This window comes from Mustela putorius, unplaced genomic scaffold (genome assembly GCF_011764305.1).
Source record: "Mustela putorius furo isolate JIRA1106 unplaced genomic scaffold, ASM1176430v1.1 tig00003858_pilon_pilon_pilon, whole genome shotgun sequence".
Classification (NCBI taxonomy): domain Eukaryota; kingdom Metazoa; phylum Chordata; class Mammalia; order Carnivora; family Mustelidae; genus Mustela; species Mustela putorius.
Genome location: NW_025422010.1, coordinates 45,990,312 through 46,013,325, shown reverse-complemented (window position 1 = coordinate 46,013,325; position 23,014 = coordinate 45,990,312). Strand labels below are relative to the sequence as shown.

General features: G+C 38.9%; 1 non-coding gene across 1 annotated transcript; it reads right to left on the bottom strand.

Annotated features, from left to right (window-relative positions):
* Nucleotides 1-15,464: 15,464 nt before the first annotated feature.
* Nucleotides 15,465-15,596, bottom strand: LOC123387698. Its single transcript, XR_006602205.1, has one exon. It is a non-coding gene; the product is annotated as a small nucleolar RNA SNORA44 (small nucleolar RNA).
* Nucleotides 15,597-23,014: the final 7,418 nt, after the last annotated feature.

Genomic DNA, 23,014 nt, shown 5'->3' with positions numbered 1-23,014 from the left:
AAACGCAAAGCCCAGGTTTCTACAGGCACCTTCCCGTATACTTCCTCAACCAAAAGGAAGAACTTTTTGAAGTCAAACCTATGAAGGGACAGGAAATAATGCTACTGCTAGTTTGGAGGTGGCCAAGTTGTTCCTGTCTGTAAGCTTTGGCTCCTTCCTCCATCTCCACCTTCTTATTCTGGTCACTGCCTGTTCTTTCAAGACACGACCTTGCTGGTTCCAGTGAACTGATCCCATCACACACCCAAGCCTCAGACTCTACTGCCAGTGGGTAGCAGATCTCCTGAGACCTAACCCAGACTCTAAGGAATCACCTTCCGTTTCTAGAAATTGCTGCTCTTCTTCTCTTAGATCTTCTGTTGGATTTGTAGGTGCTTGGAATGGTTTGATAACTATCTAACTGAACTCCTGCGACCTGATGGCATCTCAGCCTGCTACTCCTCCTCCATCTTGACTCCTCCCCGGGAATCACCTTTCTAAAGGAACTACAAAGAATCTTCTTTTTTGGGTCCAGTCACAGAGACCCTTGGCTCTTCCTCAGACCACGGCTTGCTAGCACTTTCTTGATGATGACTGGCCTTGCTCTCCTGCTTGGAAGGGATACATCAGGTGCCTGCTTGAAACTCTTGTCAATAATCTACAGGCAGGTCTTACCATAAGGTCTTACCATAGGTCTTACCATAAGGGCAGTTGCCAGCTTTCTCTTGGGGTAAAATAAATTTATGTAGAAATTAAGCCGAGAGAATATCCTGGGATTAGTATAAATTCAGCCCAACATTCCATATCACTGTCATTTCTCAGTGATGATGAACCACAAAATAGACCCCAAAGATGATCTTGAGCTTGAAAGTGAGATTGAACTGTTTGATGGACTTCATTTGCTAATAGTCAAACAGCTCTGCTCCTTTTTGAATAGCTGATATGCTCTAGACACCTTGCTACTACTTTGCATATGGTACATTTCAGATACCCATAAAAGCAGGGTTTGTTATAGGCTTTTTTGTTTTTTTGTTTTTTAAAAAAAAACAGATCAGGAGACTGTAAACCCCCAGCAGGCTGATTCCAAACCCATGCATTCACCTTACCTGTCATCCCATGATTTCACACTTGCCTCTTGGGAGTTGTGCCGTACTGGAGACTTTTTTTTCCATTAAAAAATAAGCTGGTTTTATTTAAAAAATGGTTTTCAACTGGGGGTGATTTTTGTCTGCCTGGGGAAAATGACAATGTGTAGAAACAGTTTTGGTTGTCCAGACTGTGGGGAGGGTGCTGGTGGAATCCAATGAGTAGAGACCAGTGATGGTGTGAACAGCCTACAATGCATATGAGAGCCCCTGTGGCAAAGAATTACCTAGTCCCAAGTGCTGGTGGTGCAGAGGTGGTAAAACTCTGGTTTAAAGCAATTGTGAAAAGCAGTTTATATGCCTGGGTGGCTCAGTTGGTTAAGTTTCTGCCTTCAGCTCAGGGCATGATTCCACTCAGGTCCTGGGATTGAGCTCCATTTCGAAGCAGGGAAGCTTGCTTCTCTCTCTGCCTCTGCCTCTCTCCCTGCCTGTGTGTGCACTCTCTCTGACAAATTAGTAAATAAAATCTTAAAAAAACCAATTTATGTGACTGAATAGAGCAGGTGAATGTATAATTATAGCCAAGTATGTTGCTAGATCAATGAGTGCCTGGCATAGGATTTTATAAGATAAAGTAGAAAATTAGTATTTTGTGAGACTCCAAGTTCCCAGATATGTTCCAGATTTTCAAATGTTAGTAAATATGGGCCTGCCTGTGCAAGAAAGATTCTTGCCCTCCTCACTGGCAATGATTTTGGTAAGGTTGGCCACATTAGGTAGGCTCTGGTTCTTTCTGTCTCACACCGAATGTTGGTTTGTCGAAGGATCTACCACAAGGAGCCCAGCAGATGACAAAGTAGAATAACCAAACCCTTTACCACCTGAGTTGTCATTGGGGGCTCCTGCATTATTTTCCGGAGTCTTTACCTCCTTACCTTTCTTAATATCTTTTAAAATCTCAAACCTCACAGTAGAGTCCTGAAAAGCCAGGTGAGTATCTTATTCCATTTATTTTTATAATAGAAAAGTCATCCGAGTTTGCTCACTGGAACAAATTACCCATTTATTGAATCAGGAAAGTACAATATTACTTACAAACTGTTCTCTGCTGGTCCTTACAGCAGAGGATGGATTGTTCTAGCATAATGTAATGGCATCCAGAATATTATAGCATTAATTCACATAACCAGACAGTAAGGAAAAAAATGGCAGGCCCTGAACAGCAGTAATGTTCTGCTCCTGGAGCTGATTAGCTATTTAAAATACAAAACAGCAGAGAAACCTGGAGTCCAGAATGTAAAAGCAAATACAATCAACGATTTAGACAAAGAGCTTGGAAAGGGAGAGGTGGTCACCTATTGGCCAGCTTAGATCTCAACTTTGAAAATAAATTGGAAGTGGGAAGAAACACATTTCCTTTTAATGTCACAAAGTGAGTCCAAGTGTGATTCTTAATGATATCGCCCAAACTGCAATCATATTGTCGCTGCTGCCCTGAGAAGTATAAATGAAGGCAAACATCTGTGCATACCCCGTGCATTTGTGTGCAACATGTTCCTGCTGTAAAGATCCCCATAAAGCAAAACAGCCTGAATATTACTCAGCCTTATTTTATAACGCTGCCTGGATTTGAAAATGGATAGAGAGGGTTATTATGTCCTCGTAAATTCAGGCCAATTAGGCAGAGAAACATTCCAAGCATAATGCCACATGTTCCTGCATTCTATCACCTCCTTTAGGTGCTATTCTGTGGGAAGAAGAAGCCTCAGAAGAACTTTACACATAACTTGTTTTTCTGGCAAGTAGAGAACACACGTTTGTAGGATTTGGGCTGGGATAAATGTGCTGTTTCCTAGGGCATGAAGTCCCCTTGCTCCGAAGCTAGCTCTGTTTCCAACGGACAGAAAATAATGCAGTCATAGCTGGGCGACATAGTTACAGAGATTGAATTAAAAGATAAGTAGTTTGGCGAGGGACTGATTATTCAAATGTAGGAAATAATACAAGTTAGAGGTAGGGTAGATGCGAGTATCCCATCACTTGGGAATTTTAAGCTCTATCTTTTAAGCTTCAGAAAGTTTAAAACTCATTTTAGGAAGTATCAACTCACAAAGAGTTAATACAGCTTAGTTCATCAACTAGTTAGGAGAGTGAAACTCAACTGAGCAGCCATTATGCGCCAAGTGTCACGCAAGGTGCTCAGGACTGAGACTCAAGAGAGACACACACCTAGATTTCATGGGTACTTCAATTCAACAAGGGTACACACACACACACACACACACACACACACACACACACTGAGGTTAATGTAGAGCATGAACTCAGCCGTAGTAACTGGCTTGCTAAAATGTAACCTGGAGGCCGCTGGGGGTGAAGGAAGGTTTGGAGAAGGGTGTGGGCATTTGGAATGCTGAGGCTCTGCGCTGGATTCCCCAGAGACTTAGCTGCCTTCCCTGCAGGCTTTCTTAGCCCAAACAGCTGCCCAGTGATCTGAGAGATGCCTGCATTGTCCCTGAGGCTATGTTTAGCAGACTGTGCAGATTAGCATATCTTATTTTTCTTGTAAACAGATCCTCCAGTTTCTGTAAGACCCTTTGTCACACATCACCTGCTTGAGAAACAGTGATAAGGATTGGTGATTATCCTGAAGGACCAATAAAAGCAGGAGCAAAGAAGAGCTAAGAGTCCTCGTCTCTGAGTCTTGACACCCCCCCCCCTCCTGTATTTCACAGCAAAGCTTGCAGTAATCTTTCATCCATTGGTACATAGATGGCCATTCCTGGTGCATGGCACACACACGGAACTTACAAACAAATACCTTGATGCAAGATGATAAATGCAGCTCGTGAAATCCATGAAAGAGGAGAAGATAAAAGATTTGTTTAGATAGTGGTTGACTGACTCAGAGTGGGTGTTGAAGGAGAGGCACCCCTCAAGCATGGGTACTCGCCCCCCCAGTACATGGAATTAGATGGATAACAGTGCCGTGAACAAAGATGCTGGTTGGTGGTGCAGGGAAAGTAGTTTTGAAGTGATGTTGTTTTGGAGAGATTGAATTTAATGTTTCTGAATATACAGGTGGAAATTTCCAGGAGCCAGGAAGCAATATGTGTTTGGCTATTAGGAGAGAGTTCTGAGTCAGATTCAACTCAACCCAAACATGGAACTTTTTGGTTAAGTAAAGCCACCACATTTTGCTTCCTTCTTATGGGCACTGAGATGGCTTCTGGTTTCCTACCATTTCTCTATAGGACTACAAGCATCTTGAAAGGTACCATGCTGAAGGTGTGGAGTATATTTTCATGGCTAACTTAAAAAAGTGGTTGAACATCAGTTGATGAATGAGTTAATTGTATAATATATTTCAATAAGGCTGTTATGAAAATGATAAGGAAAAAAAATCAATTGAGGCACTTTGTCTCCAAAGTATTTCCCATAGGAAGGAAGAAAGGAAAGACGGTAAGAAAGGAAAAAGGAAGGAAGGGAGGGAGAGAGAGAGGAGGTCAGTCCGGCGACCTCACAAATTGAATTCATGGAATGAATGAGTGGAAAGCATCGAAAGATCATGTAATTCAATCTCCTACGTTTGCTGTTGAGGAAACAGAGACTAAAATAGTGAAAATGAGTTAATTTAGAGTCATGTGCTCAGCTCCCTCTAACACTCTTGCTTTCTTCAGTTCTCTTGATATTTTGTTTTTGTTTTTGCTTTTGTTTTGCTGTTGTTTTTAAAATATACTGTCAGTAAAAGCAAACAGAATAAAAGAGTGACCCTTCCCGGGGCACCTGGGTGGCTCAGTGGGTTAAAGCTTCTGCTTTCGGCTCAGGTCATGGTCCCAGGGTCCTGGGATCGAGCCCCGCATCGGGCTCTCTGCTTAGCAGGGAGCCCACTTCCCTTCCTCTCTCTGCCTGCCTCTCTGCCTACTTGTGATCTCTGTCAAATAAATAAATAAAATCTTAAAAAAAAAAAAAAGAGTGACCCTTCCCTTCAGGAAGAAGAGATTCAGAATGAGACATAAGGAATGTGGAGGCTTGACCTAGACCATGGGGACTATGTATTCAGGGAGGCTGATTTTCTCTGTTTCTATTTTTAATAAAACTCTTGTGTTCTGGCAGCAAGTGTTCAACAAGTCCACTCAGTATTTGTCAAAAACTCAAGGTACTTAACTAATTAAACATTCCTATCTTTTTGCATTTGACATTTTCATCAACTAGAAACTTTCCAGGCTAAATTACTGAGTTTGAAATAAAATTTTATGTGATTAAACATTTAAAAATGAATACTAATGCATTTCAAGTAGAGAGCCAGCCTTAAGGAACAGAGAGCACAGCTTCATTTTAAAGTGGACCAATTAACAATTGAGAGCTTCAAGAGCAACTTGTTTATGATGCCTAAAATGAAATAAAAAACTTCTAAGGGGCTGAATTGTCAAACAGAAGAGCCTATGAAATTTACATATGCTGTGAGGATTTCCATTTTTTGTTACCATGTCTTCAAACTCAGTTTTCCTATGTTGGCTTCTTACTGTGGTCATCTTGCTTATAACTGAGAGTTGTCCTTGGTCACGTGGAAAACATTAGTTTTAAAAAAGTAAAGTGGTAGACCGGTGGTGTTTTCAAGCATAGGACGGCCCCCTCTAGTCCACCTTTTCCCTTTTTTTCACTGAAGTGCCCTTTTTATAACTGACTCTGTCTACATATCATTTACTCTCTCTTTTAAAGATTTCAGAGAAAGAGAGAGAGGGGGAGAGAGAGCATGAGTGAGTGCAAATTGGGGGAGGGGCACAGGGAGAGAATCCCCAAGAAGACTCCCTGTCCACCAATCAAGCAGCGGTCAAGAAGACAAAGCAGAGCCCCACCCACTGAGACCTGGACCCAAGAGTCAGAGCCTCAACCCACTGAGCCACACAGGTGCCCCTGATTTACTCTTTTTAAATGATCATTTCTTTTTTTAAGTGTATGTTCATGGAGGTGAGTGATGTCAGGGGAATAATTCTGAGTCTGGTCCTTTTTAGCTTAGGATAGAATGTTTACTGGAGGCATTTTTAGCTACAGTGCTCTCCACATAATAGTTGCTCAATGAGTATCCCATAAAGAATGAATGGAGGAGATTTTTGGATGCTCCTTTGGTAAATAAACATGTAGGCAAATGGACTTCTTCTTTTTCAGTTAAAATGTTTAGACCCATTGACATTCTCTGTTAGAATTTGTATAGTGCCTGAAAAACACATTATGGGTCATTTGTTAGCCCATATGGCAATTTGATGGGTAAATCAGTCTGTTGCTAAGGAGACAGCTGTGATCGGCTGCATATTTGACTCCAAAGTACTCCATGCATTCTACAAACCTTTGCCTTTGAAAGGGAGGACAAAACAGTTTTATTGTGTTACACTGGGTATGAAATGGTTAGAGCAATAAAACCCTGATTTTTATAGCCAGAAAAAATGTTTAATAATATGAACATATGAAGTAAAAAATCTGATGTTTCTGTCTACCAGAGGACTGGTTTTTAAGTTTGGATTTTAATCTGGAAGTTACTCTTTGAGCTAAAATGAGAGAAGGTTGGAGAATGGATCAATGTAAATCAAGTAAGGAATGCAGAGCTGTGTAGAGCAGGTGATGTCTGACTGCAGAAAGAATACCAGAATATACTGGAAACATCTTCAGGAAGCCAAGATGTATCAGTATGAAGGCTCATGAAAACCCTAATTGCTACAGTTCAGGCAGAATAGAGAGGCAGGTTGATTAGCGGGCAGAGTTCGACAATCAGAGAACTGAATTGCAGCAGCATGAAAAATCCAATGGAAGCCTTTCCCTACCAGGAGACTTTGCAGTGGATGTGGAAGGCAAGTTCTGTTTTCCTAACAATAAAATTAATGAAGAGTCTGTCTAAAGACAGTTTTGTGCATATTCAGTGACACCTGTAGCATATGGATTTATAACATACGGGGGAAGCTTAAAAAAGGTACGTAGATAAAGAGAAATATGAACTGGGCAAAATTCCTGCCCTTGGGCATTCATTTCACCCCTTTTGGTGGAGAATTGCATGTTACTATACATTATTTTCAGTTTGGTTTATATAAATGTGCTTAATAACTGCATCATAATTTCTAGTTCTCTTTATGGGGCTTTAGTCATTCCCCACCTGTTGGAGACATGTTGTCTCCATAAATTCCCAAGTTAAAGAACGATTGCCAGGATTGCAGTAGATAATGGATTTCAAGTGACCAAAGAGTCACTGATTTGCAAGATACCAGTGTAGAAGGGGGTATCCCAAGTAAGAAGACTTGCTTTTACCTGGGTGTACTACTAAGACATCCCTTAGCATAAAAATAACCCAAAGCATGTATTCATTAATGGTGTTCTAGCAATATTATCTTGATGCAAAAAGGTCACATGTGGTTGACCCGGAAGCTACCCTCAGGCCTTGAGGCTACGGTGATTTCATCCAGCTCATACCATAACACTCTGACTAGACATACAGCACGATTCAGAGCTTTGAAAAATCCTTTTAGGAGACTTAGCATCCTTTATCAATGCTTTTATCATGGTATTTCCTCACTTAATAACCTACAGCTATTTCTCACTTGTACCAGGCCTAAACCAAATTGAGGTTTTTCGCAACTCTCCAAAATGCTACCATCTTCGCTTTCTGAAGACATTTCTGTTCTATTCAGATATTCTTTCCTCCAGGAGACCTTACCTGCTGTGTGCGTCTCTGCATGCCTTACTTGATGATGTGCTCTGATCTTTTCACCAGGGAGCCCCTCTAGCTTACCTCTGCCCTACAAATGATGGTCTTCCATATCTTAAACTACTACAGTCCCCATGGGGCTCCCCCATTCTAAGCGTCCACAGTATGAGTTTTGAATACCACATGGTTTACATAGAAGTATGTACTACCTTTCCTAGTTTTCTAATTTAATTTTGTTATTCTCATATTTCCAATTGGAATTGTATTTCTTGAAGGCAGAGGCTTTTTCGGGAGTTCCAGGGCACCCAGATCAGTGATGGACAAATGATAGGCCTTAATTAATTAATTAATTTTGGTTTCAAGCTTTTATTTAAATCCTGGTTAGTTAGTGTATGGTATACTAGTGGTTTCAGGGGTATAATTTTGTGATTCATCACTTCCATACAACAGCTGTGCTCTTCACAAAGAAGTGACCTCCGTAATCCCCATCACCCATCTAGCCCATCTCCTGCTCACCTCCCCTTCATCAACCCTTGACAAACTATTCTAAACCTACCATTTTTTTTTTTTTTTAGTTATGTTTAAAAGAATCTCCTTGAAGAATCTCCTTGACTGAAGCACTCTTCCACAGAACTGTGATGTACTGCTGCTCAGTGATCCTGATGCCTTTTCCTTTGCTCACATTATGACCACCCCTAGTCATCTTTTACAGTACAACAGTAGTGGGAATGTAGCATATGGATTCATTTTAAACGTTAAGATTAACTTGGTTTGAGGACTTGTAGCACCTCATAGAATATAATTAGCATTTTTTTCATGTAATCGCACAACTTGATTCGAGAATCAAATAGCACATTTTTTTCATGTCATCGACAAGGAGCAGAGCTTATAGGATACGTTGGCATCGACCAATGCTGATTAACCTCATTGATAGCAATGGTCACAAAGTGTCATCAATGAGGAGCATAGAACAGAGTTTAGGAGGACAAGGGGGTCTGTGGGCAATTAATGGTTTGAGGTACCTAGGTAAAGCCAAAACGAAAGAGATTCGGTAATGGAGAAGCATCACACAAATGTAAGCTAGCACTCTATCATTAATATTATTTTAGTAGTCTGATCATCATGGTATTGGGCAGTCAGTAATATTCAAAACACACCCTTTGTTAACTTCTGGAAGTAATATCTCATATGTTCTATTGCTTTTCATGAACATGTTTGAGACTGGGAAAAATTTACTGTATTTAATTAGTTAATTGGTGTTTAAAAATTATCAGTTTTATTTCCCCACACTGCCATAATGAGTGTAATTTTTTTTTAATTCTAGGAATACTTAACGTGAGATTTACCCTCTTGACAAACTTTTAAGTGCACAATATAGAATTGTTAACTATAGGCATGATGTTATACAGCAGATCTCTAGAATTTATTCATCTTTCACAATGGAGACTTTATATCCTTCCAACAGCAACTCCCATATCCTCCTCCCTCCTAAAGTATAATTTTTATTAATGCTCCAAAAGGGTTACATTGTACTAGAATATCATTTTTATTTATTGTCTTTTTCTACTCATTCACTGGCTAAATTATTCACTGGCTTAACATTTCATTAATCTAAAATTTAAGACTATAATCTCATCATATTATTTAAGAAAATCCCTCTCCAAATTCTGACTCATTCATACCCTCATCCTTTCTTTCTTTCTTTTTTTTTTTTTTAATGATGGCAAGCTGCACTTTATAAAAGAGTTATGTTGGTCCGCATTCACTGTTCCTATGGGCAAAAACCCAAAATCCTTATTAAACTTTCTTGCTTCAGAGGTTTTCAGTTCAAACACTTCAAAAACTCTTTTGCTCTCTCTATCCTGAATGCTTTCACTCTTAGAGTCCTTTTAATTTCTCTTTTGGATATTGTTTTGGAAACAGTATATATAATACTCCCAAAATATTATGTGTATGGGACCTCTAATATTTCTATTTGTAATACTTCTCAAAGGCATTTGCCCCCTGAGGATGGGAGAAAGGCAACATTCCAGATTGATCTACGCTCACTGCAGTCTGAAAGAACCATCATTTTTGTGACTGTGACTTAGCTTAAATGTTCCATATGATTGTTCATTTTGTATCTTTGCTGTATTCCATATTCTTTCTTATCTGACCTTCACTGTATTGATTTCAGACTATTTCTCCAATGTACCAACATAGTATTATATTATAAACCAGTTCTTTTGTAGCTTTTTGAAATCTTTCCCAACCATGAAATGCCTGCATAATTTAATGGCTGTTTTATGAAGTCTTTAGAGAAAACTGACCCCCCATCCCCCGCAGGTTCTCGTGTAGTGACTTCTCTTCCAATGTAACACCATATAAGTCACAATTGTACTTCTGTTTCTGATATTTTAATTAGGAGTTCAATTTAGCACTGTTTGAGTGGGCTGTGTACAATTTTGTTCTTATATGTCATTTAAAAAAAGGACTTGAAATAATGAACTGGCCAGGGTTGGGGGGAGGTGGCAAGATTTCTTCTAACATTTAGTTAACATGTCTGGTGGGGAAACAATTGCCTATTCGTATAATTTTAGAACTCCAAGAAGACTCTTTGGTCTAAAATATGTCCATTCAGGGGCTAACTGATGCTGAAAATTCTATTACCATAGATTTAGGCTTTATTTATGGCTCAAGTATTTGGTTACTATTAAATGCTAATCACTTTGGAAGTGTTCAAGCCTTTTCAGCTAGTTGCACTTAAAGGTCAACTAAGGTAGCAGGATCTTGCTCTAAAGAAGTTAGGCAAGATCATGAAGATACATGGTATTTGGCAAAGGAGATGAGGAGCAAGTAGGACAAACAAGAAAGGAGTGTGGGGCGGGACCCTGAAGATAAACATCATATGTGTTTTATTCGTGGTGGAATGATATTTTGATAGTAAATTCCATGGTTTTCCTACACTTTGTGTTATCTGTACTCTGATCAAGTTACAGGGAGAGCCGCTATCTTCAGCAGAATGCTATTACAGAAAATACAAGGTATGAGAAGCAAGAAAATGATCAACTCTAATATTTTAAAGCTGAGGAAGGAAATGGTCTTGAGTGCCAGGGCATCTGATTTTTATGGATTGGGTATTTTAGGAGAACTTTGTAACTTTTTAAAGAAGAGTTATTTATTTTATTTTAGAAAGAGAGAGAGCATGAGTGGGAGGGGCAGAGGGGGATGAAGAGAGAGAATTTCAAGTAGACTCTGTACTGTGTGCAGAGCCTGACGCAGTACTTGATCTCAAGACCCTGAGATCACAACCTGGGCTGAAGCCAAGAATTGGGTGCTTAACCCAACTGAGCTACTCAGACACCCTGAACTTTATAATTTTTAACAGCTTGGTTTGGAGGATCAAAATGAAAGCCCCAGAGGAATCAATTGAGAAAATGTGTGATATGTGTGTAGTACCAGCATTGGGGAGAAATAATACCGGTTAAAGTAATACTTTTCCTCACCGTTGACTTGGTAAAGCCTCTGGGAGATGGGGAAAGGAGGAGGCATAGTGGTGAGAGCAGTAGGCTGAATGGGTGCGTATCCTTGGTGTAGGGACTCTGAGTCTACCAGTCAGCCAAGTCTTCGGGGGAAGAGCATGAGAAGATTCTCTAGATATACTGTGGAAATCTAAGAATAATAGAGAGTCCCTTGTGTAGAACCTGGGAGATATTAGTAGAAGTCCCCAGTGTCATTATAGAGTAAAAGCAGAGAGGTGATGTCAAAGACAATGGGAAATCCCAGTGGAAGGGAGGGTCCGAGGTAGTTCTTCATGTCTCCCCGACACCAAGTAAGGGAAGTAGCAAGAGATCTCATTCTTCACTAGGGAATTTCATAGAAGGTCTCTCAAGGTGGAGTTTTAGAGCAAAAAGGAGGCTTTGGTACATACAAAAGTATGTTTGGAACTGAGTACTGCATTTTGATCTCAAGTCCATCCATGGCAGTAGGTGGGACACCACAGCAACTCTGTTGAACTGGGGTCACTCTTAGGTAGTGGTACCCCTTCCAGAAGCTTCAGGATTCACCGACAGTTTGATTTGTAAGGCAACTATGTAATCATAAGCTATTTCCTCCTACCTTTCTGGAATTATCTTGAAGACCATCTTAGCCTGAAGCATGGTTCAGGGCACAGTCATGGGTACATGGAAATGCTTGTCACACACCTGGATTGCTCTTCTCTCCCCTAAACCCCACATATTCTTAGGAGTTATTTACTACATAAGAAACCTATACATTAAAGTAACTCCACATCACTTCCACAAGCATAATTTTTCAAAAGCTCTGTTTTCACCATTCACATTTTTTTAATGCTACCCAAACCCACCTTACTTCAGTTTTTAAAAAAAGATTTATTTATTTATTTCAGAGAGTGAGAAAGAGAGTGTGTAAGCAGAGGGGAGGGAGAAAGAGAAACTCAAGGAGACTGTGCTCAGCATGGAGCCTGATGTGGGGCTCAATCTTACGACTCAAATCATGACTTGAGATGAAACTGAGAGTTGGGTGCTCAACTGAATGCACCACATAGACACCGCAACCTTGCTTCCTTTTAATCCTCTTATTAACGTTGTGAGTAAATTTATAGAGCCTCTTGTACATATAAAGAAAATGTAGCTTAGTGAGTGTATCAGTCAAGGTTCTCTAGAGAAATAGAATAAATTAAATTTATATATGGGATTATATATATATATATAATGGGATATATACTCATATGGGATATATACATATATACACCCACACATATATATATAGTGTAATATATATAATATTTATCATAAGGAATTGGCTTATGTGACTATGGAGGCTGAGAGGTCCTAAGATCTGTATCTGGCAAGCTGGAGACCCAGGAGAGCTGATATGTAGTTATCGTCTGAGACCTAGCAGACTGAAGACCCGAGAAGAGCTGGTGTTACATTTCAGATCTCAAGGCTGGGGTAATAAACAAGCTCAAGGCTGTCAGGCAGGAAAAGTTCACTCTTACTTGGCTTTTTTATTCTTTTCAGGCCTCAGACTGATTGGATGAGGCACAATCCATTAAGGAGAGCAATGTCTTTCCTGAATCTACAGGTTCAAGTATTAATCTCATCCAGGGACCCTCTCATAGACAACCCAAATATCTGGACAGCCAATGGCCTGGTGATGCTGAATCATCAGAGGGAGTTTGAGTCAAAGTTTGTGATCACATAGGTAGATGGTGGCGGGAATTGGAATTTGATCCTGATCTGTAAAAGTCTTTGCTTTTAATAACTATGGCACATTATTGGTACTTCCACTCATATCCAGTAAGATATCAGGATCTTCCTGTGCAATGCTGCTTGCTTCTTGTACATTTCTACAACTGTCCCCATTTTGGGCCTCTTTATCTCATGTCCACACCAGTGAAATGATCTGCACGCTGGTAACCTTCCAGCCTACCCCTCAACTTCACTCTTCCAGTATCTCTCTTTCAAAGTCACCAGATTAATTTTCTTAAACACATTTTGCCATGTCACTTGCTTGTGCAACAGTCTTCATGATTCCCTCAACATTATGGGCAAAATGTGGACACCTCGACCTGGATAGTAAGACTCCCACATCATGCCTCCACATTTCCAGCCCTGGTTCCACCTGCAGAGGTGATGGAGTTGTATTTTACTTGGAGCACAGATTTCGAAGTCTAAAGTGTAAAACAAAAATTGTGTGTGGTCAAAATTGCCCTTGAAAATCTTAATTTTTTCTATAAAGTATGGTATACATAGTTTTATATTTATAATACATTTTTAAAGTTTATAACAAGTAATTTTTGTGTGTACTAACATTTGACACACTCTGGTCTAGACTTAAAAGGATGAACGAGAGAAGAGTCCAAAACGGAAGTTTGGGTGTGCCAGCAAATGTGCTTTAAGGTCATTGTTAAGTCCCTGATAATGAATTGGGGATCAGTGGAGAATTCTGAAGTATTCTTGTTTGTTTCATGGGTGTGTTCAATTTGTTAGGTTGTTCAGTCTCTCTAACATTAATACATGTTAAAAGATTTGTTATTGTGAGTTAAATGCCATAGTGTGTGTGTATATGTATGTGCATCTTTTTGTGTATTGCGGGGAGTTAGGGTTGGGGGGAGAGGGAGGGCCTTTCTACAGTGAAATGTGCTTAGGACATGACCCCACTCTGCTGTCCTATTTTAGCTATATTTGTGTACACCTAGTATACATACTGTCCCAATTACTCAATGATGCAGGGCTGTAACACATATTGCTGCCTCATGACCCTCCTGATTCCTGCAAATCTCTCTGCCTATGAGAAAGAATTCTGACTCTGGCACCGACTAGGTATCTCCAGGATTCCTACTTCAGTAGATAAGCAGGTTCAGAAGCAATGACCTGGGAGTTTCCAGGAACTCTACAACTGTAATCTCAAACTTGTTCATATTTCTTACCATCAGAAGTCACTGGCCACATTGCATCTTTCCTCCTCCTCCACTGAGAAGTATGAGCACACCTTATCATTTCCTTATTGGCGATCAGGAAATCGAAATCAAAGTACATCTAAATTGTTGGAAAAAATAATATTTTTTGAGATATCTTAATAAGGTAGGAGGAAATCCTTGGATGATATAAACATTACTTAAGGAAGATAGAGCACATTTTTAGTTTTGACTATAAGCTAGTGAGCCAGGGTACTATGTGCTACAAAAGAGTCATGGGCTAGGGACATGCTGCTTCTTTTTCTGCCACTGACTTCCTGGGGAGTCCTTGGGAAAGTCATCCACTCCCATTTATCTTTAATTTTCCAGCTTTCATGGAGATATTAGGTGTTCTCTAAGTCTCTTTCCCATTGTTCTGTTCTGTGATGGCAATACATTCATTCACTAGTGCAGCAGATGGTAGGGTGTTATCTTTTCACAGCTCACATTCAGAGAACAACCAGCATTGTTCTTGTTAGGGAAGGCAGTGGAAGAGGGTATTATTGTCCTTATATGCTTTTCTTGAGCATTGTGATGTGTATATCACAGTGTTGGCAAGACTGATAGTGTAGTATAGGTCTAAATGGAATTTTATCTGTGAATACCCTTATGAATATATGTACCAAGTGGTGTGTGTGTGTGTAAGAGGAGTTTCTGGATTTTGACTCATTTCTCCAGTCACCTCCAGCTGGGGAAGATTAGCCTACATTTTGCTGCTTTAGTTCCCCCAAAACACACTGAACACAATAAAACCAGAGTTAGAGCCTCTGCTCTTGTCCTTGGCTCTGGGCTGAAAATGGTCCCCACGAGAATGGATAAAATAACCATCCTGAGTTTATCTTGAGAATATCTAAGTGATACCTTCTTGTTTAATATATGCAATCCTTTTGCTCTAACTCATAAGTCTTTTTTTTTTTTTTGAGTTCTTCTATCTTTGGATTCAAGAAATAAGGGAAATAAAGAGAATAAGGATATGAAAGGGCCAGAGACGATATCCTGACACAAGTTCCATTTACAAAAAAATTCATCCCAGGAAATGAAAAAAAAAAAAAAGTATCAGACAGATGCAAGGCAATTCATGACTAAGTCATCTGTCCATTTAAAGGAGGATAATGTGAGTAAAATAGAATTTTGTTTTATTGATTGATTGCTCTAAACCAAAAATTTGCTCTAATACACCCATCTACTTGTAAGTTTATGGAAATAGCTGAACTCAGGTAGACGGGTTCCAGCCCATGTCCTGAGCTCTTCTAGGCAAGGTGAGTGGCAGTTGAGAAGAATTATGCTCACTTGTGCTATCAAAGTCTCTCCAGGCTGCTCTCACATGTGGTTGGAGATCCCTTGGCCATGATGGGCCACAGACCTTGGAAACACACTGAATAGTTTTATTTCTAAGATTAAAGAGTGTTCTCTGTCAGGGTGAGGTTTAGAATTTTAAGGAACTTCAGACTTAATTTATATATTATTTTTAAAGTGATAAATACGGATGGGGCTGTTTTATGAAAGTAACCTAATACTTTAGAGCGCCTTGTAAAGTCACGCAGCTGAAGTTTAGCTACCTTACATTCTAGTCTGCAAATACAAGGGAAAGTTAAAGTCTAAGTGTGGAAGAAAATGATTTTTAAAAATGAAGTTTGGATACTAATTTACCTGTGCTAATCCTCTCTTTCTCTTTAAAGCCATGAATCTGCTCATTATATTTTTCAGTTAGAAATGAAAATCATTTCTCTTCTTGCTCTCACATTTATTGTACTTTTCAATGTTAAGACAATACAACCTTCAAAATGTCAAGCTGTACAAAGAAATATTGCACCAAAGTAAGTTAGAAAGTATGTATGAGATACTAAAACATCTGGATTAAAAAAAAAAAAAGAAACATTAAATCAACTGTCAGGCAACTGTTTTATGTCTCCAATGTTAAATACCTGATTTTTTGGGGGGAAACATCTGAATGTTTCTTGGCATGCTGAAAAAACTTGCCAGTGGTGGAAGGGTCTTTAATGTTGTAGCTGAATGCATCAGGATGACTTTTGTATAGAATCATGCCTGAAGGACAATGATTGCCCTGATAATGAGGTTCATCCCTGAGCACAGAGATTGTGAGAGAAGGGCTTTCTAGTTGTTTTAAGATCATTAGAATCACCTTGACAATCATGCATATATATCCCTTCATTAACTTTTTCCCTTTCCTAGTCAACTCATTCTATTCCTTAATCTTACAACCCCAATTCCAACCCAAACACACACTTAACTTCGTTCTCACTGGTGGGCTTTAACTGAGAAAGCTGACTGAGAAGTCTATCAAGTTTTCCCTGTTGATGTATGGGATCATTTTGATCCCAAAGAAGAAAACTGTCTGCTGAGATGTCAATGATATTCACCAGGAAGCTTCCTAGGGGAGGAGGATGGTATTGAATTCACTGGGAAGCCGTCATCACAATTCTGTCACCAGGAAGAGACTATGCAACCAGTGGGGCATGCCATAGAATTCACTTTCAGAGAGCCAACTGGGGGACCTATAAACAGTTCTTCTGCAGGTAGCTGCTTGTGGAAGAATAATTAGGAGTAGATTTCACTGGGCATCCTGACTACCAGCCTGGTGCAACAGGAGCAGAAACAATTAACACACCAGAACCAGGAGGAAAAAAGCCTTCTCCTCCAGACTCCCTCATATGTCTGCTTTTGAAAAAATCAGTATTGTGCCAACTGGCAAGGGAGAAATGTTTCAGTATCACAATCAAGCAATGAAGGATGGGTTTGGAACTGAGAGGCAATAAGCTGATAACTAACACATTCCTCTTTGTTATAGGCACTGAAATCAGGTTTGAATGTAGTAGAATAAAAGAAAAATAAATCACAAACCAGGATCACGTAGCCTTACAGTGTTATTCAAAAGATCAGCTCAATCTTCACTGCTTCTGTGATTTAGGTTGTAAGATGTGTTTATACATTCTCTGTATCTTTGGATAGACGATATTATCAACTAAAGGACAAACCACTGAGGACCGTAATGGTACCATTATGATAGAAAATCAATGCCAGTTAGACTATGACATGTCATTGATTGGAATTTGCATCCTAGTTTCTGAGACATTAAAATGTAAAATACAATCTTAGGAATTTAAGGTCTTTTTATTGTCTTAGAATCAATAAAATTCAACTTAAAAAGATTATAGCTTTGGGTAGTAACCTCAGCAAATGGCCTCTCATCTCCCCTTTTCCTTGCCTTTCTACTTATTCAAATCATAATAATCTTTCTATATTTCTTCCAGTTCCATGAAGACTTTGATATTTTGTCTTCTACTCTTCTCATTCCCTATAAAGTTACCTTCTGAGTATACTTAATTATTTTGACTCATATTATTCCCTAATTGTTTCAGGTGTGATAGACTCGTCTCTCCATCTCCATTGTAAATTCCTTGAGGAAATATATTTGTGACTTCTTCTTTTTTTTCTTTAAAATATTTTATTTATTTATTTGACAGAGATCACAAGTAGGCAGAGAGGCAGGCAGAGAGAGAGGAAGGGAAGCAGTCTCCCTGCTGAGCAGAGAGCCTGATGCGGTGCTCGATCCCAGGAACATGGGATCACGACTTGAGCCCAGGGCAGAGTGTTTAATCCACTGAGCCATCCAGGCACCCCTATATTTACAACTTGTATACATTTATATAAAAAGTTTTATTCAATAAATAGCTCTGTTCAACAAGGTAGCAACATTCTCAATCTGGATTTTAAAAATAAGTACCCTGATCATGTCAGTATTTGTGAAGATTCCTATTTCTACTTTACTTCGTACTTCAGAATGTGGTTGGTTGCGAAATTATGGTAGTCCTAAATGTTTATAATTAATTTGCATAGGAATTGAATTTTGGTTCATATTTTCAAAGGAAAAGACCAGAGCTTGATAATGTAAGATGAACATATGTTTGAACTTGGGCTGAGTTGAGTGGCTCCTTTAGATCTTCCATAAACACATTTGCTCAAGTCTCTGGAATGTGTATTGTTACCTCGGAAATTAATTCAAGCTCAATGCATCTTCCTTTTCTGAGATCTAGGTCAAAGGTAATTTTCATTGGCCAGCAGGTGCAGCTTCACACCAAGATCATTTCAAGCATCTCTATTAGCAAAGACATTTCCAAAGGCAGGGAAAGGAAGAGTTAGGTGGCTTTTCTCACTAAAGAAATTCCTTGCAGCAAGTCACATTGGAGAAAAACATATTTAAAAGGAATATCCTTTTGTAAGAACAAAATTTCAAGCATTTGCAGTGGTGATGGGGAGGGAAAGGTTGTTTTGCAACTTAATTTTATACTTTAAGAGTACAGCTCCAAATCTGATAACTATACATAAACCTTCTGAAAGTTCTTTTGGATAGCAAAAGATAGTGAGGGAGAAAAAAAGTTAAGTGTTTCACCTCAGTAGTGAATTAATCTCTTGAATTATTTTTTTAAGAGGCAGGCCGTAACCCTGGGGTGAAGTTGGTATTCCTCTGTTGCTCTCCTATTTTCCCCCATTAGGTGTGTTGTTAATAAGAGCAGTGAGTTTGAAGGTTTGGGTGTAGGTCTTGTATTGCACCCATAATTTCGCTGGACCTTCCTTCTTGCCGATCATTCTGTTGGTAGCCCTATCTCTAGTCTGAGAAAAGAGGGTTAGGAAGTATAAGCATTTTCAATGCTATTTTGATTCCTTTAGTCTGGGGATTTTGAAAAATGAGTATTTTTTTTCCATTTTAAGTTTTTATAAACATATATTTTTATCCCCAGGGGTACAGGTCTGTGAATCACCAGGTTTACACACTTCACAGCACCCACCAAAGCACATACCCTCCCCAATGTCCATAATCCCACCCCTTCTCCCAACCCCCCTCCCCCCAGCAACCCTCAGTTTGTTTTGTGAGATTAAGAGTCACTTATGGTTTGTCTCCCTCCCAATCCCATCTTGTTTCATTGATTCTTCTCCTACCCACTTAAGCCCCCATATTGCATCACCACTTCCTCATATCAGGGAGAAATGAGTATTTTGAACAAGCTTTATTAGAGTTTAATTTCAGGAATAGAAGATTAAGGATGGTGAGAAGCTATGCAAGCAAAAACAATCCCTTGACTTCGTTCTGACTCAAATTATGTGAAAACCTTAACTTTGAAAATTTAAGGTAAAGTTGTTGGAAGAAGACTCTGGATTGTGAGATAAAGCTCATTTAAAAAAATTTCCAGGTTGTTTATTCTAGCTCACCAAAATTTTATTTATTTTTTACTTGTGGTTATATTCTGGGTCAGTATATTCTACAAAGATAGATAGTGAGGCTGGTCTCTTAGTTTGTGATAAGAGCTAACGTGTCAATCATGACCCAGAGATCTATCACATTTCACCCTCTCTCTATCCCTGAGATGGCCAGTATCTGACACCTACGTGATCATTCTCCACTCCTCATGTCTTCACATAAGACATATTAGATGTTACTATATTTTCCCTCAATGCTAGTGTGCAGACTCAGAGTCTTTCTCAGCACACAGCCCCAGGAAGCCACTCCTGATTGACTGGAGCTGGCTGGCAAGAGGACATTTGTTTAGTTATCTTTGTAGTATCTAGTGAAGCATTTGGGGCAGGGTGGTGACAGTGGTGGTGGCCATTATAAACGCTTCAACGGTTATAATGTACTCTCATCGATACTATTACATTTGATGAAACCATTCTCTAAAAGAGGTACAAATGAAGAAATATGTATTTGCTTAAATTTACTCAAACCCAGGACTTTAATTTTTTTTTCATTTTTGCACATTTCTTTGGTACTTTTGGAAACTGAGAGATGAAGCAGTCTTTTCCAGAACTGCATTTTCAGACCCCTCTATAATAGGCTGGAGAAGAAAGGGGAAATTTCTGAAAAAATAGAACCACTGTGTCTCCGCCCCTCAACATATATTTAACACATACCAAGGGATCATTGCTTGATGAAACAACAGAGCCGATAAAAAAGGTTATTGAATAAACTGGTTAGGATGTGAAAATGCCAGGACACAGTGGGGGACCTTCAAAAGTTGAGGGCCAAGAAGTATTTACCTCTTTCAGTTTGTTTGAATATATGGGGGCAACAGTCATATTCAGTGGCAGGCAAGAAGGTTCCAGAATCAGAAGCTCTGGATGGCAGAACAACCTCCACCTCTCACTGAATTTTTCTCACAACTGGTAGATTGGAATACATAGAAGGGAATATAATTCCTAATTCACATTATCCAATGAAACAATATTTGATTTCCAAAGAAGCCTTTATAAGTTCCAAATTGCTATGAAAATGTTAATTATGGTTATTAGTTTGTGACATCTTTGGCAGTATCAGTAAATGATGCTTCTCTGCTTTGTACTCCATCTTTTGCAAATAGTTCTTAAAACCTATGAAAATATTAATTCTATTGCCTCAAGATCTAGCATGAGCTCAAATAGAGTATCATCTAAATTTATGTGATTAAAAAAGATTTTTTCCTATTAATTTCTCATTTTCAAAGAAAAACAGATAATTTCCTTCCCAGCTCACCCTCTCCTCAAAAATAAATAAATAAATAAATGATAAAATCCCTCCACACAAAACTTTCTAAATACATCATTTATGCTGACGCATGTATCAACTAGTGGCCCTAAAACCTCTTCATTCAGATTAATGAGTCCTACAGTGGTTTCTTCTAAAATACTTGCTTGGATAAATAATCCGTACTTCCAGGGAACTGGCTTAGAACAAACTAGCAGCAAGTTTCAAAAGAAATCTCCATTCTAGAATATGGAAAATTTTATTGCTTCACATGACAGGCATTTATTTATTTATTTGTTTGTTTATGGCTTAAACAACAGAAATTTATTTTACCACAGACCGAGAATCTGGAAGTACAAGTTCAAGTTGTTGGCAGGATTTTTTTTTTAAAGATTTTATTTATTTATTTGACAGAGAGAGATCACCAATAGACAGAGAGGCAGGCAGAGAGAGAGAGGAGGAAGCAGGCTCCCTGTGGAGCAGAGAGACCGATGCAGGGCTCGATCCCAGGACCGTGAGATCATGACCCAAGCTGAAGGCAGTGGCTTTAACCCACTGAGCCACCCAGATGCCCCGGCAGGATTGTTTTTGACTGAGGCCTCCATCTTCCTGTGTCCTCATTGGGTCCTCCCTCTCTATTTCCAAATTTCTTTTCTTTTTTTTTTTTTTTTTTTTTTTTTTTTTTTTTTTTTTTTTTTTTTTTTTTTTTAGTTTTTGATGTAGTGTTCAATGATTCATTAGTTGTGTATAACACCCAGTGCTCATCACATCATGTGCCCTCCCTAATGCCGATCTCCCCACCCACCTCCCATTCCACAACCCTCAGTTTATTTCCCAGAGTCAAGAGTCTGTCATGGTGTGTCTCCCTTTCTGATTTCTTCCCATTCAGTTTTCTCCCTTCCCCTATGATCCTTTGCATTATTTCTAGAAGTCCACATATGGGTGAAACAATATGATAATTTTCTTTCTCTGACTTATTTCACTTAAAATTTTCTTTCTCTGACTGACTTATTTCGCTTAGCATAGTACCCTCCAGTTCCATCCAGGTTGAGGTGAATGGTAGGTATTCATTCTTTCTGATGGCTGAGTAATATTCCATTGTATATATGAATCACATCTTTATCCATTCATCTGTTGAAGGATATTTTGGCTTCTTCCACAATTTGGCTATTGTGGACATTATTGTTATGAATATTGGGGTTCAGGTGCCCCTAATTTTCACTACATCTGTATCTTTGGAGTAAATATCCAATAGGTCAGTTGCTCTATTTTTAACTTCATGAGGAACCTCCATACTCTTTTCCAGAGTGGCTGTACCAGCTTGCATTCCCACCAACAGTGTAAGAGTGTTCCCCTTTCTCCACATCTTTGCTAACATATGTTGTTGCCTGTTTTGTTAATTTTAGCCATTTTAACGGGTGTAAAGTGGTATCTTATTGTGGTTTTGATTTGTATTTCCCTGATGACAGGTGATGTGGAACATTTTTTCATGTGTCTGCTGGCCATTTTATGTCTTTCTTTGGAGAAGTGTCTGTTCATGTCTTCTGCCCATTTTTTGACTGAATTATTTGTTTTTTGGGTGTTGAGTTTGAGAAGTTCTTTATAGATCTTGTATACCTGCTTATTATCTGATATGTCATTTGCAAATACCTTCTTGCTTTTAGTTTTGTTGATTATTTCCTTTGCTGTGCAGAAGCTTTTTATCCTGAAGTCCCAATAGTTCATTTTTGCCTTTGTTTCCCTTGCCTTTAGAGATGTGTCTTGCAAGATGTTGCTGTGGCCAAGGTCAAAGAGGTTATTGTCTTTGTTCTTCTCTAGGATTTTGATGGATTCTTATCTCAGATTTAGGTCTTTCATCCATTTTGAGTCTATTTTTGTGTGTGGTATAAAAGAATGGTCCATTTTCATTCTTCTGCATGTGGCTATCCAATTTTCCCAGCACCATTTATTGAAGAGACTGTCCTTTTTCCACTGGATACTCTTTCTGCTTTGTCAAAGATTAATTGACCATAGAGTTGGGGGTGTATTTTTGGGCTCTCTATTTTGTTCCATTGATCTATGTGAAATGACAACCTTTTAAAATTTTTACAGATTAAGGTTTTATACCCTGAATATTTCAGTTTCGAGTAGAATACTCCTGTATTTAGGCTCCTATCTTTCTTGTGCTTTCATATCATCCACTTTACTAAGTTAGAAACTTCGACATTAATTTATACACTTTTATATAAACAAACTCCAATGTAAGGAGCATGGGGCTTAGAATAAAAAAGATGTGGATT